A 16,248-nucleotide genomic window follows, 5' to 3' on the forward strand; every position below is an offset into this window, starting at 1 on the left:
TCGGGGTCTTCCTCGGCCTCGTCCACGGCCTCTACCTCGAGCTGCTCGCGTACTCATATCGTATCATCTGATTACGAATTTTTTGCATTAATTTTAGCATTCCAGTGATTATTACAAATGTTTTATGATTCAAACAGTAATTCAGATATGGTTTTCGTAGAATCGACGTCTAGCTACAGTTTCAGTCTTTTAGCAAGCTTTTCTAGGGTTTCAGTAGCATCCTATCTAGAGTATTCTAGTAAAGTTTCAGTACAGACAGATAATTCAGAATATATTCAGAAAAATTCAGAATACTTACAGGCTTGGGCTGGAGATTCGGAATGCCACCTTCAGAAGTCCAGATTTTTAAAAACTGAATTTTTTTTTTTGAAAATCTTCATTTTTGAAAACCCATTCCACAGCCGAGTTGTTGCAACCTGGCTCTGATACCACTAAATGTAACACCCCAAACCCGGCCTAGACGTTATGACCGGATCCGGTGCGCCACATCGATGCGTTCAAAACGTTCCGTATTACTTAGGTTGGAAAACTTAGTTGGTGTTGTAAAAGATACTTTTAAAAGTAGGTTAAAGTGAATAGAAGCTGTGCACCAGGTAGGAAACCAGGAAAAGAGGAGGTGAGTCCGTCAGACTGCTTAAGTACCAAGCTCCCTTCGGATCCAATCCTAGACATGCACACCACCATTGCCACACCTTAACGACTCGTATAATTTTGAGAAAACCGTCTGGTTATGTCTATCTTAAGAAAATGATTAAGTTTGAAAACGTTTGCTTAGCGGAAGTCTTATTTGTAATCGTGTTATTTTGAAATCCCTTAATATTTTTGAAAACGCGTCCTAAAGCTAACCCATTTTCCTTAGTTATCATAGTTTTTTTTCATCATAATAAAATAAAATAATAAAAGTAAAACAAAACCATAAAAATAAGTAAGCGGCCTTATTACACTTAAAACCCAAAACCATAAATAAAATTAAAAGGACGTCCAGTTCACCAGAAAGAAACCAGGTTCGTAGAAACATGTGGCCAGTCCGAATCCCTCACAGCTCCAATCCCACTATGGTTGAAGATTACCTGCGAGGATGAAAATAAGGGGTGAGTTTTGGGAAACTCAATGTGTAATTCAACCCAACCATAGCCTAAATCAGTTCAAACCACAGAGACAGAATAAGTTGGCCTTAGCCCAGAACAGATTTCAGAATAAAGCCCATAGGCCCAGAACAAATCAGAACAGATAACTCATGCTTATGCAGAAACCCAACCATATCCAACCACATACACCGCCATACCATCCTTTCACCATGTGGGGAGACTACTCGACCCACCCAACCGCTACACGCCATAGAAATATGCAGCAAGGGTGCCAGATACAGAAAATGTGACAGAGTCACCAGATACAGATATTTTGTGGCAGTGCCACCAGAACAGATATATGTGGCAGGGCCACCAGAACAGATAATTTGTGGCATAGCCACCAGGACGCTTCCTCCATAATATAACCCATGTCCCCATGCAACAGATGTACATTCATGGCATACATCATACAGATTTAATTCATCATGCTTTTCAGACAAAATTAACCCTAGGGTTATAAAGGCCATTTTGCATACATAGGGGTATAATGGTAATTTTGCATACATAGGGGTATTCTAGTACATCTAACTATTTCTAAGGTTTTCATGCATATCGTAGCCATTACGTTTAGCCAGAAACTCTTACCGAGTGTTCCTACCGAATTGGGCTCGTTGGCCCATTGACCCAGTTTTGGCCCATTAAGCCCAAAATATCAAAATGCACGAAATCGCGCGTACTGCAGTTTTATCACTTTCGATTACCAGTAATAATTACCCATAAGTCTTACGAGCATTCGTACACTCGCAAGTGCCCAAAATACCGGCTTTTCGGCATTTTGGCTTTTCGACTTTTGCCGATCTAGCCTATGAGAGGGTGTCAGTTACACACCTGTTTTTGGATTTCCTCGACGAGATCTACACATGAACTGCCTACAATTGAATCACTTAATATTACTCCAAATATCAAAATAAGATTGAGTAGATAGTCCCTTACGACATTCGGCCAAACATGCCTAAAACCCTTATTGCTCTTACCTTACTGCCGAAAGATGGTTAACTCCAAAGATCCGATCGTTCTACCTGTCCAAGCCCTTGATCAACCGCCTCTAGATCACGCTATTACCAAAACAAAATAGTTATTACGACCCCTCAGGGTTACAAGTCCAAATCGACAACCTCCCTAACTTTTAGGGATTTTGGCTTTTCCTAAAATTTGTAAGAAGACTAAGTTTTGGAGAAGGCTTACCACCGATTCCTTAGTGAATGATTCCAATGAGTTTCCCACTCGATCCCGATGTAGATCTAAGCCCTCAGATGATAACAAAAGTCGATCTTTCAGTGACTTTAGTATTCGGCCAAGTCCCTTTTAACGTGAGGTTTTCGGCTTTTTGCAACTTGTGTTTAGAAAGGTAAAACGAGAGGGTTTTGCTATGGTCTTGTCGTCAAAACTTGAGGTTTTAGAGGGCTGGTGAATCGGCCACAAATGATGAAGAGAAGAGATGTGGTTTTGGTTATAAGAAATCGGCACAAAAAGAATCAAGCTTTTCGGGATTTCGGCTTTTTATGGCCAGAGGCTATGAAGGTTTTAAAACGGTTGAAGGGAAAAATGGAGATGAACAAGATGGTAGGAAGGTTCGGAAATGGAGGAAAGTAGATGAAGAGAAAGGTTGATGAGGAGAGGAGAAAAGAAAAGATGAGGAGAAAAGTCAGGAAACGGCACCAACTACCCTAAGTGTCGAATTTATACTAGCTCCTTAACCTAGCCGAATTTTGCCCCCTTAAAGAATCCCCTGGCCGACCACCTCTTGCTCTTTAAGAGACCAACATTCAGCCAACACATCTCTCCCTAATCAGCTCCTAATTTCTCTCCATTATCCCCTCCTTGCTCCATCTCCTGAGCAACTCAAACTCTTGTTATCAGTCTTTCACTTCATTTCCATTACCTACCTTTTCTGTTCATAAAAATTAATCCCTTGTTTTGCTATCAATGTGACTTGAACCTGGGTCCTCCCTAGCTTCCACACGCCACTTATAGCCTTCCCTGTGGCGTCACATGCCACTTCACCACTTGCTTCCTTGTGATCTATTTTACACAATTAATTCCTCAAAGCCTAATTTACCAGAACCCCTTTCTCTTATGGAACTAAAATTAATTAAAACTATCGGGTTATCCTAAGCTTGGGCCTTCTAGAGGCCCACCAACATGATTAATCCTACACATAACAAGCAGAACACAGAATTTTAAATTTTACAACCTTTACAGAATTCCCGGAAATTTGGAGCGTTACATTAACTTGCTGACAGATTAAACATTTAGAAACAAAGTCAGAGATATCATGCTTCATCCCAGGCCACCAATAAAGCTGCTTCAGATCCTTATACATTTTCGTACTACCTAGATGAACAGATAAATGACTATTGTGAGCTTTATTCAAAATTATCTGAATCAATTCTGGATTTCTCGGAATGCAAATTTGATCTCAGAATCTCAAACAATCATTATTATCTCAGAATTCAAATGACACTGAGCTCGTTCTGCAATTATCTCATTATCAACCTTTTGAGCATCAATAATCTGTTGTAAAAACAATAGTCTCGCTTTCAATTCAGCTAATACCAAACCATCATTGGACTGAACCAAATGAGCATTCATCACACGCAATGCAAACAGTGATTTTCAACTTAAAGCATCAGCAGCAACATTTGTTTTTCCCGGATGATAGTCAATGACAAGCTCGTAGTCTTTTAACAGTTCTAGTCATCTTCTCTATCGCAGATTCAAATCTTTCTAAGTCATCAGATATTTCAAACTCTTATGATCAGAATATATGTGACATTTCTCACCAAACAAATAGTGGCGCCAAATCTTCAAAGCAAACACAATCGCAGCTAATTTCGGATCGTACATCGGATAATTCTTTTCATGTGGCTTTAACTGTCTCAAAGCATAAGCCATGACTTTGCCATCCTGCATCAAAACACATCCCAGACCATTCAACGAAGCATCACTATAGATCACAAATTCTTTACCCGATTTGAGTTGTACTAACACTGGAGCTTCAGTCAATAGGGCTTTCAATTGATCAAAGCTTTTCTGACACTTTTTGGACCATTCAAACCTCACATCTTTCTAAAGCAATTTCGTTAATGGAGTTGCAATCATAGAAAAGCCTTTTACGAACCGTCTATAATAACCAGCAAATCCTAAAAAACTACAGACTTTAGAAACATTTGTCGGAGGTTTCCAATCCAGAATAGCTGAAACTTTGCTTGGATCAACTCGGATACCTGATGCTGACACAATATGGCCCAGAAAACCAACTTCTCATAACCAGAACTCATATTTACTGAACTTTGCATACAATTGCTTATCTCGCAGAGTCTGTAGCACTATTCTCAGATTTTAGCATGCTCGGATTCATCACGCGAATAAATCAATATGTCATCAATGAATACGACAACAAATTGATCTAAATACGGTCTAAAAATCATGTTCATCAAATCCATAAAGATAGCAAGTGCATTAGTTAATCTGAAAGGCATAACTAAGAACTCATAGTGGCCATACCTCGTTCTAAGTGCAGTTTTCAGAATGTCTAAATCTTTTACTCACAACTGATAATAAACCGATCTTAGATCTATCTTTGAAAACACAGTAGCTCCTTTCAGTTAATTAAACAAATCATCAATTCGAGGCACAGGGTATTTATTCTTAATAGTCACTTTGTTCAATTGACTATAATCAATGCACATTCTTATCGTACCGTCTTTCTTTTTCACAAACAGAACAGGTGCACCCCAAGGTGAGAAACTTGGTCTTGAAAATCCTCTATCGGTCAACTCTTGCAACTGAGACTTTAATTCTTTTAGTTCGGTCGGAGCCATTCTATACAGAGTTATCGAAATCGAGTAGTTCTCGGTACTAATTCAATGCCAAATTCCACTTCTTGTATCGAAGGTAATCTTGGAAGTTCTTTAGGTAACACATTAGGGAATCCACAGACAACAAGCACTGATTCAACTCTCTTTTCTGACACTTTCGAATCAATCACATAGGCAAAGTAGGCTTCACAACCTTTTCTCACAATACTTAGAGCTTTCATTGACGAAATCAGAACCAGTAATCCATTTAAATTACTGGATTCAATTCAAACTATTTCATCATTCTTGCATCTCAAATCAACATTTTTCCATTTGCAATTCACAATAGCATCGTACAAAATTAGCCAATCCAAACCTAGAATTATATCAAACTCATCAAAAGGTAATAACATCAGATCGGCCGAAAAACAAATGTATCAAAACATTAATGGACAATTCATGCAGACTTTGTCAACCAAAACACATCTGCCTAGAGGGTTCGATTCTCTAATCACAGATTCAGTAGACTCTACAGGAAAAGTCTTACTAGATACTAAATTCATGCATATATATATGAATACGTTGGTCCAGGATCTATAAAAGCAATCACAGAAGTATCATAAAGTGTGAAAGTACCAGTTATAACATCTGGATATAAAGCTTCTTCACGAGCCCAGATGGCGTAGGCTCTAGTAGGTGCATGAGCCTCAGATCTAACAGTTGTGTCTTTTGTTCCCCTCTGACTGCCACTCACATTACCCATATTTCTAAGAGGTCTAACAAAATATGCATTGACACTTGGCCTCAGATTTTGTACAATTTCTTGCTCGATAGACTTGGGGCAATCACGGATAAAATGCTCTAAAGATCCACATTTAAAACAAGCTCAGTCGTTCAATCTACAACTTTCCGGATGTCTTTTTCTACAATGTCTACACTCGGGACATCGAATTAGACATTTCCAACACTTGAAACAGAAGTAGCTGGAGCTCTGAAACTCGAATGCGATCTAGCATGATCTCTACTTGAAAGTCCCACATTAGCCTTTGAACGGCTATAATCATCTCGGAATTCCTTTGACATAAACTGAAATGGCTTGCTCGATGATGTCTTCGCACTTCTCTAGCTTTTGAATCAACTTTTTTTTCTCTTTTTCAAGTTCTTCAGCTTTACATGCTCATTCAACAAGCATTACAAACTTTTTTAACTCAACAATCCCGACTAACAAACGAATATCTTCATTCAGACCATATTCAAATCTCTTGCACATTATAGCTTTAGTCAAAACACATTCTCGAGCATATTGACTCAATCTTACAAATTCTTGTTCGTATTCTGTAACAGACATACGGCCTTGTTTAAGCTCAAGAAACTCTTTACGTTTCTGGTCAATAAATCTCTGACTGATATATTTCTTTCGAAATTCAGTTTGAAAGAAATCCCAAGTGACTCACTCTCCTGAAACCATGCATATCAAGTTCTTCCACCAGTGATACGTCGTATCTCTTAGAAGTGAAACGGCATATTTTATCCATTCATCCGGAGTCAAAGACAATTTATCAAACACTCATACTATATTTTCTAACCAAAACTCGGCTCTTTCAGCATCATCATTTGTTGTAGCACAGAATTCTTCAACTCTATATTTTCTAATATTATCACCGGAGGCTTAATCAACTGATTTGGATTAGCTTGTGACTTAGCAGGAACTACGGAGGATTAACCAGGGTTAGGGGTGTTGACCAGCCGGATTAGTTCTAATGTACTGACTAAACCAATCATTCATCATCTGATAAAAGGCTTGTCTAGCCTCTTCATACTCGTAACTGGTCTAGAGTCAGATAGCGCTGTCCCTTGAGCAATAGCAGGCGCATTGCTCTCGACATTGTCAGCTACGGCTCTTTCGGGATCCATTTGCTATATAAAAACACATTTTCATTGTCAGGATTCATCACACTATCCCAGTTCATAAATATGGCATGTATAGCTAGACTCACATACGCTACGTTAGTCCTAGAATCGACTAAATCGTATCTCTGATACCAACCAAATGTAACACCCCTAACCCGTATCCGTTGTCGGACTAGGTTTAAAGGCGTTACTGGAATAATCAAAACATTTTACGAACAATTCAATAACTTCATCCACAAACATAGTCAAACATCATTATAGGGTCCCTTATATAGGTCATCAAGACCTTAATCATGCTTTAGAAAGGGATTGGGACTAGACCAAGCTCATACAAAAAATTTTGAAACTTAAACATTTTTCAAAGTTGTACAGGTCACACACCCGTGTGAATAGGCCGTGTGCCTCATAAGCATTAGACACGCCTGTGTGTCTAGGCCGTGTCAAAACAGAGCATACATACTGACTTGTCCACACGGCCACACAACACGCTCGTGTGCTAGGCCGTGTGAAAATTAAAGAGACTATTGACTTAGGTCACACGGCCAGTCACATGCCCGTGTATCTAGCTCGTGGGCAAAATTAACTTGGCCACACAGCCTAGCACACTCCCTTGTGTGCAACCATGTGGAATGCCTAGGCTCATTTTGAAATGGCCCTCGAGTAGCAGGGTTGAGACAAATGCCCGTGTCCCTGCCCGTGTGGGCAAAAATAGGCCATATACAAGGCCAATTTGCCACCCATTAAGGGTCCTCCCTACAAACATCAAAACCACAACATTTTAAACCAAATTCTCAACCATTTCACAATCAAATCATACACCATTCATACCATTACATTATCAATCAATTCCATGCTTAGTAGTCATGCCAAATTATGCCAAAACATAAGACAAAATCATATCTAAATCTTTGATTCATTACCTTATTTATTTCATTCAATCAAATGCTATAAATTTACCAATTCCACAAATTTGCACATATCAAAACTTACCAAAATTGACCATTTCATTTGTCATTCATAAACACATCACATAAGCATAATTTGCATCACATAACATACACCAAAATCAAACCATAAGTTCCACCATAATTAAGCCATATCAAATGGCTAAATATACACATCACAAAACATATTCAACTACCTCTAGCCTATACATGCCATACTCCAATATTTGTACTTTCAAAATATACCAAAATAAAGTTTGATAGTGTGGTGATGATCCTTGACGATTCTCAAGCTATCAGTAGCTTCGATATCTATAAAACAATTGAAAAACACACAGAGTAAGCTTTCAAAATCTTAGTAAGCCATATACAAATAAATTTATCATCTTAATCATATAAACATCATCAATTTTCATATAATCCATAACTAAATACTATCATCAACCATTTGATTCATATATTTATGTCACATATTTCCAATTTGTTTGCATCTATTGCATATTTTCTCATTCATTTGTCACATATCATCACTTGTTCACTAAGGTACATATACTTACCTTTCAATATCAAATATGATATACATTTCAAACATACCTGAATCGGATACATGTTCGCATAACCTTTCATTTTCTCAGAATGCCCGTTGAACCGTTCGAAATCATAAGGATACGCGGATAGCATCAAAAAGCTTATACAATGCCAACGTCCCAAACTTGGTCTTACATGTAATCAAATATCGATGCTACTGTCCCAGACAGGGTCTTACACGAAATCAAAAACGATGCCAACATACCAGAGGTGGTCTTACACGTAAATCATAAGTCGATGCCAACATTCTAAATGTGGTCTTACGTGATAACTCATATCGGATCCTATGTCATGACATATGTCTCCTAACTATTCCTATGGTTCGTACGGGACTTTTCAGACGTCAGAACTTTGTCGATACTTTCTCGAATATATCATATTCAAGGAATAAAGCCATTCCTCGTAGTTCAATAGCATATAAACATAATTAAACCATTTCAAATACATTTATTTGTATATAGACTTCCCTCATACGGATTCAGACGAACGGAGTTGATTACTCGACGACTTTCGACTTTCCCCGATCTAATTCTATTTTCTTTGGTTCTTATTCTATATAAATTCAAATTTAACTCTTTTATTCACCAAATCATTCAAATCAATCCACAAACATACGTTCAGGGCATTTTACAAATTAACCCTAGTATTTTCACATTTTGACAATTTAGTCCCTATTTTACAAAATCACAAAATACACATAATTTGCATATACTTATGCGTAGTTGAATATTCATAACACTCATACAAGTCCACATATTTCATTTATTTCACTTTTAGTCCCTCAGTTTACAAATTTCACAATTTAGCCCATTTTACTCAAATTCATCAAAATTTCAAAGACAAAATATGCTAACCCAACACATAGCTTTCAATTTCTATCATATAACTCCATAAAGATCAAAACCTCATCAATGGAATATTTCAAAATCATCACCAAAATCAGAAATTAAGACATGGGCTTGATAGTATTCAAAGCAACGATTACAAAAATGTATAAATTATCAAAAACCGAATAAAATCCATACCTTAATCACCAATCAAAGTGCTGAAACCCTAACTTGTTTTTTATCTCTTATTTTCTTTGATATATTCGGCCATATGATGAAAGAATGAAACAAATACCATGTTTTATTTAATTAATAACCATTAATCCATCATTTACCATTTTACCGTTTATTAATAACATATAAAATTTCATTAACCATAGGCATTAATGTCCATCCATTATTAAAATGGTCCATTCACAACCTAAGGACCTCTCATTTACAAAGGCATAACAAATAGACACACTTAACATATGGCAAGCAAATTTTACATTTTACGTGATTAGGTCCTTTTATCAAATTAAACACACAAACAATTAAATTTTCATATTAAATTTTCACACATACTAATTCACGTATTATAAACACAAAATATTATTTAAATATTTTTTTGACTCAGATTTGTGGTCTCGAAACCACTATTTTGACTAGGGTCTAAACTGGACTGTTATAATATATCCTTGAAAGTTGGCTTAACTTGGTTGGTTTGGTTGTGTATATATTTTTGCATATGGCTCTTTTTATGTGCTTGAATACGGATATGTGATGTTAGTTGATAATTGGTAATTAGGGGTACTAAATGGTTGAGAAATGAACTTGGTATGTTTATGAGATTAGGCTAAATGATGCAAAGTTGACAGTGTTCATATTGATGATTTGATATTATAATTTTGGTATGAAATTGAATGGTATATTGTTGTAATTGAATTGATTGGTATTGAAATAAGTTGAATTATGTTTGATTGAGGTTATTAGAATGACTAGTTTTATGCTATGAATTGTACCATTTGGTTTGATATAGGTATATCCAAATTAGGTGGCAAAATGGCTCGGTAAATAGCCTATTTTTGTCCACACAGGTAGAGACACGGGCGTGTGTCTCAGCCGTGTGTGACACATGATTATGTTGCACGGCAGTGTGTCCTCTAGTGTTGAATCAAAATCAAGTTGGTATGCTCCACATGGCTTAGCACATGGGTGTGTGACTTGGCCATGTGGGTTAAGTCAGTATACCCTACAGGTTTGGCATGGCCTAGCACACGGCTTGGCACACGGGTGTGTGTGGCCATTTTTAGGGCACATGATCTAGCCACATGGGTGTGTGTGTTGGCCGTGTGACCAAAGTCAGAGAGTTACATGGGGTCAAACATTGCCATGTGATCCCATTTTGAATGTCCACACGGCATGTGACATGGGCGCGTCTTTGGCCATGTGAGGCACAGGCCAGGCCACACCGGCGTGTGTCTCCTATATTTTGCAAAAATTTTCTAAGTTTCGTAAAAATTTCCTGAGTTATCGTTTTAGTCCTAAACCTTCCTGAATGCATGTTTTGGACCTTGTAGGCTCATAATAGGGACAATATGAATGTTTGCGAATGATGTTGAATGGTGATTATATGAAAATTGAAAATGTATGTGAAATGTGTGTTTAATTGTATAGTAAGTCCAGTAATGCTTCGTAATCCTATTCTGATGTTCAATATGAGTGAAGGGTGTTGCATTTATTGATATCAGAGCTACGGTTTGGTCGATTCTCAAACTAATGTAGCGTATGTGAGAGTCTAGCTATACATGGCATATATAACCTGTGATAGTGTGATATCTCCTGACAGTTTTAAATTGCGTTTTCATATAGTAAATGAATCCCAATCAAGCTGTAGCTGATGATGTTGAAAGTAATGCACCAACCTCTGTTTACGGGGTAGCGCAATCCGAGTTGAGACCCTATCGAGTAACCAGGGAGGAGAGGCTAAAGAAGCCATCTTCCAGATGATGAATGAGTGGTTTACGGAGTTTTTTGGAACAAACCTGGCTACTCACCAACCTCCACCCCCACCTAATCTCGAATTAGTTCTCGTAGCTCCTTAAGGTGTGGAACTTCTACGCCTGAATAAGCCGCCAGTTTATAAGATTCGAAAACACGGAGCTGAAGAGTTTAGAGCTAATGTTGACGACAATCCTAAGAGAGTCGAGTTTTGGCTTGAAAATACAATTCAGGTGTTTGATGAACTTTCTTGCACACCAGCTCTATAACGCCCCAAAAATCTCGAAACCCAAAAATATTGAAATCCTAAACTTTCTTTGTTTTCAATTTTGATAAAAATTATGTTTTTGTTCCTAGCCATGTGATAATTATAGTAGGTCTTAATTAAGGTTTGAGTTCAAACCTAGGGGTAAATGAAATTATAGTTTAATTATTAAAAGGACCTTGTTGGCAAGTAGTTGGGCTTTTAAATAAAGATAGGGAAAATGGCATCAAAAAGCCTTGTGGAAAAGTGGCTAAGTGACGCCACTTAGAGTGTAGGGATGGCGTTAGTGGCTAGCAAGGAGATACAAGGTTCGAATCCTAGTTTAGTATTTTTAGAAGTTTAATTTTGGCCTTCTAGAAGGATGGATGTGGCGTGAAGATGGACTCTAAGGGGAGTGATCAGAAGAGAAATTTGAGGAAAGGATCAAGGGGTTATCAGGGAGAAAAACGAGGAGATGAGAAGTGAGGAGCAAGTGGAGCCGAAATGGGAACTTGGGCTTGAGGAATTTCGCCATAAAGGTTATAAATAGATGCCGAATGCAAGGGTATCAAGCTAATGCCGAAATCTTTTTCACCTTGCTATCGGAAACCCTTTTCGCTTCAAGATCCAAAAAGCCGAAAACCCTTTTGTTTTTCTTTCTTTCTCCCGATTTCTTATTCTATTCTTCTTCTTTAATCTGTGTCAAATATACCTTATTCACCATACTAAGTTTGGAAGCCGAATCTTCCAAGGGCCGAATACTCTTTGACTGAATCTAGTGTAAGTGTTGCTCTTCCAGTCAATTTTTTCTAAGGTATCGATTATTGTTCCTTACTTCTTCTAATTGGTTTTTGGGTAGGAATAGGTATCGAATTTCAATTTTTGGATGCTTGCCAATTTTCTCTTCAGGTGAGAGACGTTGGTAAGTACTCTTAATCTTAGTTGGCCGAATGGTCATAGTTAAGGTAAGGGGACTTGTGTTGGATACGAGTCACCTATTATTCTAGTTTTAATAGTTAAGATTGATGCAGATCTAGGAGTTGATCGTGGTTAGTGATTAAAGAAGGGGTTGTTATACTTGTCGCGGAAGGTAAGGTGAAATGTGATGTTTCGGTTTTAGTAAAAATATGTATTAATCATGCGATTAATTGTAGGATGATATCGTTTGTAGGTTGGTGACTAAGGGAATCGCAGCATGCTTGCTTACCAGGTGTGTACATACACTACACACACAAGTAGATCGGCAAAAGCTGAAAAGCCAAAATACCGAAAAGCCAAAACGCCGAAAAGCCAAAAGTTTGGCTGCGGTAGTCTTGTGAGTGCGCGAACACTCGTGAGGTGGAAACCAATAGGTTGTCTGAGGCCATGGGCGATTCCATAGGCTTGGATTGTGATCTAGCCAACCGGGCCAGAATAGGCTTAATTGGCCCGATGGACTGTTGGGCCCATAATAGGCAAAATTTGATAATTGATGCTATGTGATAGAAAATTTGTGTGTGAGCATGAATATAAGGTGATTTGGGTGTAACTGGCCATATAAAGGTGATTTGGGTCTAATAGGCCATGTGAATGTGAATTGGGTCTGATGGGCCATATAAATGTGAATTGGGCCCGATGGGCCATATGAATGAGATGGGTCAAGTGGGCCATATGTATGTATGTATGGATTTTGGGTCTAGTATATGATAACTACTTAAAACTTTATTAATATATTGCGACCGTGGACAAGTCATAGGGTTAAGGTGTGGCAACGGGTATATGCATGTCTAGGATTGGATCTAGAGAGAGCTTGGTACTTCAGCGGTCTTAATGACTCACCTCCTCTTCTCTGGAATCCTACCTGGTGCATAGTATTCGTTCATCTTAGCTCACGAGATTTTTTAACGGGCCAAGGTAAGTGAAAACCGTAATAGAGGGAAAATTACAGAAATGCCCTTAAGGGCGAAAATGACCAAAATACTCCTGGGTGTTAAATGTAAGTTTTATGGATGTGACATGCATACATATGATATTCTACTTAGGTTGTATATGGGTTGAGAATTATGGAACGGAGGAAGTATATGAGGATCGCATATTGACAATCGTGGATCCACCGACGACTTTTAAAGCCAAATATGTAAATGAAGGTAGTTCTGCAACCGGGCTACCATTGGTGTATGGGCTGGGTGGGTCGATATGTATATCCCCACATGGTGTGACGGGGGACGGAGCTAGTGTGTAGCGGATGGATAATTTGGATAGGATTGTATTGCATGTTTTCTCTTTGAATGATTGTTTTTCATCGAGGGTTGTACACACTGAGTTTGTGAAAACTCACCCCCTCTTTTATTTTATTTTCAGGTGATGCTCAGTAGAAGGTTTGACGTTTAGAGGGACTCTAGGTGGCTGGCTAGCAAGATAATTTGGACTTGGTATTTTTTTAAGCATTTAAGTTTTTATTTCTTTTTAAGTGTGTTCAGACCAGATTGTAACAAGGTTTTCATTATGTTATTATTACTTGAATTATTATTATTTTCATTGTAATTACGAGAAGTTGAACATGGATTTCCTAAATTATAGTATGTTTTCTACGTTTCCGCAACTTAAATTTTAAAGGATAAGTTTCCTTAAATCAAATGTTTTAAACAAGGCTTTCGAAACTGAAAGGTGTGTTTATTTTTAAGTTAATTAAGGTTTCTTTTATTTAAGAAGGGTTTTCAATGAAAACACGGTTTTCGCTAAAGCACTTCAATGTGACACACCAGATTCGGCCATAGCGTCTGGGCCGGGTTTAGGGTGTTACATTTAGTGGTATCGGAGCCCAGGTTGCAAAACTCTAGCTGTGAAGTGGGCCTTATTACTTGGTTCTTTTAAAAAAAATTCAAATTACAATGTTTTTGGAAAAAGGAAAGCCCTGCTAGAGCCTATGCTATTCGCGCTCGCGAAGATGCGTTGTCACCTGATATAATCTCCAATGCATTTTCTCTTTATGACACTAGCGTAATTGCTTTGATTGATCTTGGATCGACTCATTCATATATCTATATGAATTTAGTGTCTAGTAAGAGTTTGCCTGTTGAGTCTACAAAGTTTGTGTTTAAAGTATTGAACCCCTTAGGCAGACATGTTCTAGATGATAAAGTTTGCAAGAGCTGTCCTTTGATGATTTGGGGTTACTATTTTCCTGCAAAACTGATGCTTTTACCATTTGATGAGCTCGATGTAATTCTGGGTATGGATTAGTTGGTGCTACATGATGCCCTTGTGAATTGTAGATGAAAGACTATTGAATTGAAATGCTATAACAGTGAAATTCTTTAAATTGAATCAGATGAGTCGAGTGAAATGGCTGTTGTAATTTCATCTATGTCAACTCAGAGATATAAGAGGAACTGTAGCGAAGCTTATCTTGCTTATGTACTGGATATAAAGGTATCGGAATTAAAGATTGAATCTGTGCCAAGAGTCTGTGAGTATCCAGATGTGTTTCCAGAAGAGTTACCGGGGTTGCCACCAATTAAAGAGGTTGAGTTTGCTATTGAATTGGTGCCGGGAACATCATCTATATCTATAGCTCCATATAGAATGGCTCCAACAGAGTTGAAAGCTCAGTTGCAAGAGTTAACTGAGAAAGGATTTGCACAACCTAGTTTTTTGCCTTGGGGCACGCCAGTGTTATTCATAAAGAAGAAAGATGGATCAATGAGACTTTGTATTGACTATTGTCAGCTCAACAAGGTTACAATAAATAATAAGTATCCTTTACAAAGAATCAATGATTTGTTTGATCAGTTGAAAGGTGCAACAGTGTTCTTGAAGATTTATTTGAGATCGGGCTACTATCAGTTGTGAGTTAAGGATTCAGATGTGCCAAAAACTGCATTCAGAACAAGGTACGGGCATTATGAATTTCTTATTATGCCTTTCAAATTAACTAATGCTCTTGCAGTTTTTATGTATCTAATGAATAAAATTTTTAGACCGTATTTAGACAGATTTGTAGTTGTATTCATTGACGACATTCTGATCTATTCATGAGATGAGTCTAAACATGCCGAGCATTTGAGGATTATGCTACAAACCTTGAGAGATAAGCAACTATTCGCTAAATTCAGCAAATGTGAGTTTTGGCTTCGAGAAGCCAAATTTTTGGGACATATTGTTTCAGCGGAAGGTATATGAGTTGACCCTAGCAAGATTTCTGTAATTGTTGATTGGAAACCATCAAGAAATGTATCTGAAGTTAGAAGCTTTCTGGGATTAGCTGATTATTATCGATATTTTGTTAAGGGATTCTCGATGATTGCTACACCGATGACTAGATTGCTACAGAAAGATGTGAAATTCGAGTGATCTAAAAAATGTCAACAGAGTTTTGATCAGTTAAAAGCGTTACTAACTAAGGCACCAGTTTTGGTTCAACCTGAGTCGATAAAAAGTTTGTAATTTTCAGTGACGCGTCATTGAATGGTTTGGGTTGTGTTTTGATGCAAGAGGGTAAAATGATATCTTATGCCTCTAGACAGTTGAAGCCGCATGAAAAGAGTTATTCAACACACGATTTAGAATTGGTTGATATTGTATTTACATTGAAAATTTGGCGACATCATTTATATGGAGAAAAGTGCCACATCTTTACCGATCACAAGAGCTTGAAGTATATAATGACTCAGAAATATTTGAATTTGCGACAATGAAGATGGCTCGAGTTGCTGAAAGACTATGAGTTAGTGATTGATTACCGTCCGAAGAAAGCGGATGTAGTCGTGGATGCTTTGAGCATAAAATCATTATTTGTTTTGAGAGCGATGAATACTCAGTTAGGCTTGTCTAATGATGGTTCGA

This window comes from Gossypium hirsutum, chromosome A05 (assembly GCF_007990345.1).
Source record: "Gossypium hirsutum isolate 1008001.06 chromosome A05, Gossypium_hirsutum_v2.1, whole genome shotgun sequence".
In the NCBI taxonomy this organism is placed as follows: Eukaryota; Viridiplantae; Streptophyta; class Magnoliopsida; order Malvales; family Malvaceae; genus Gossypium; species Gossypium hirsutum.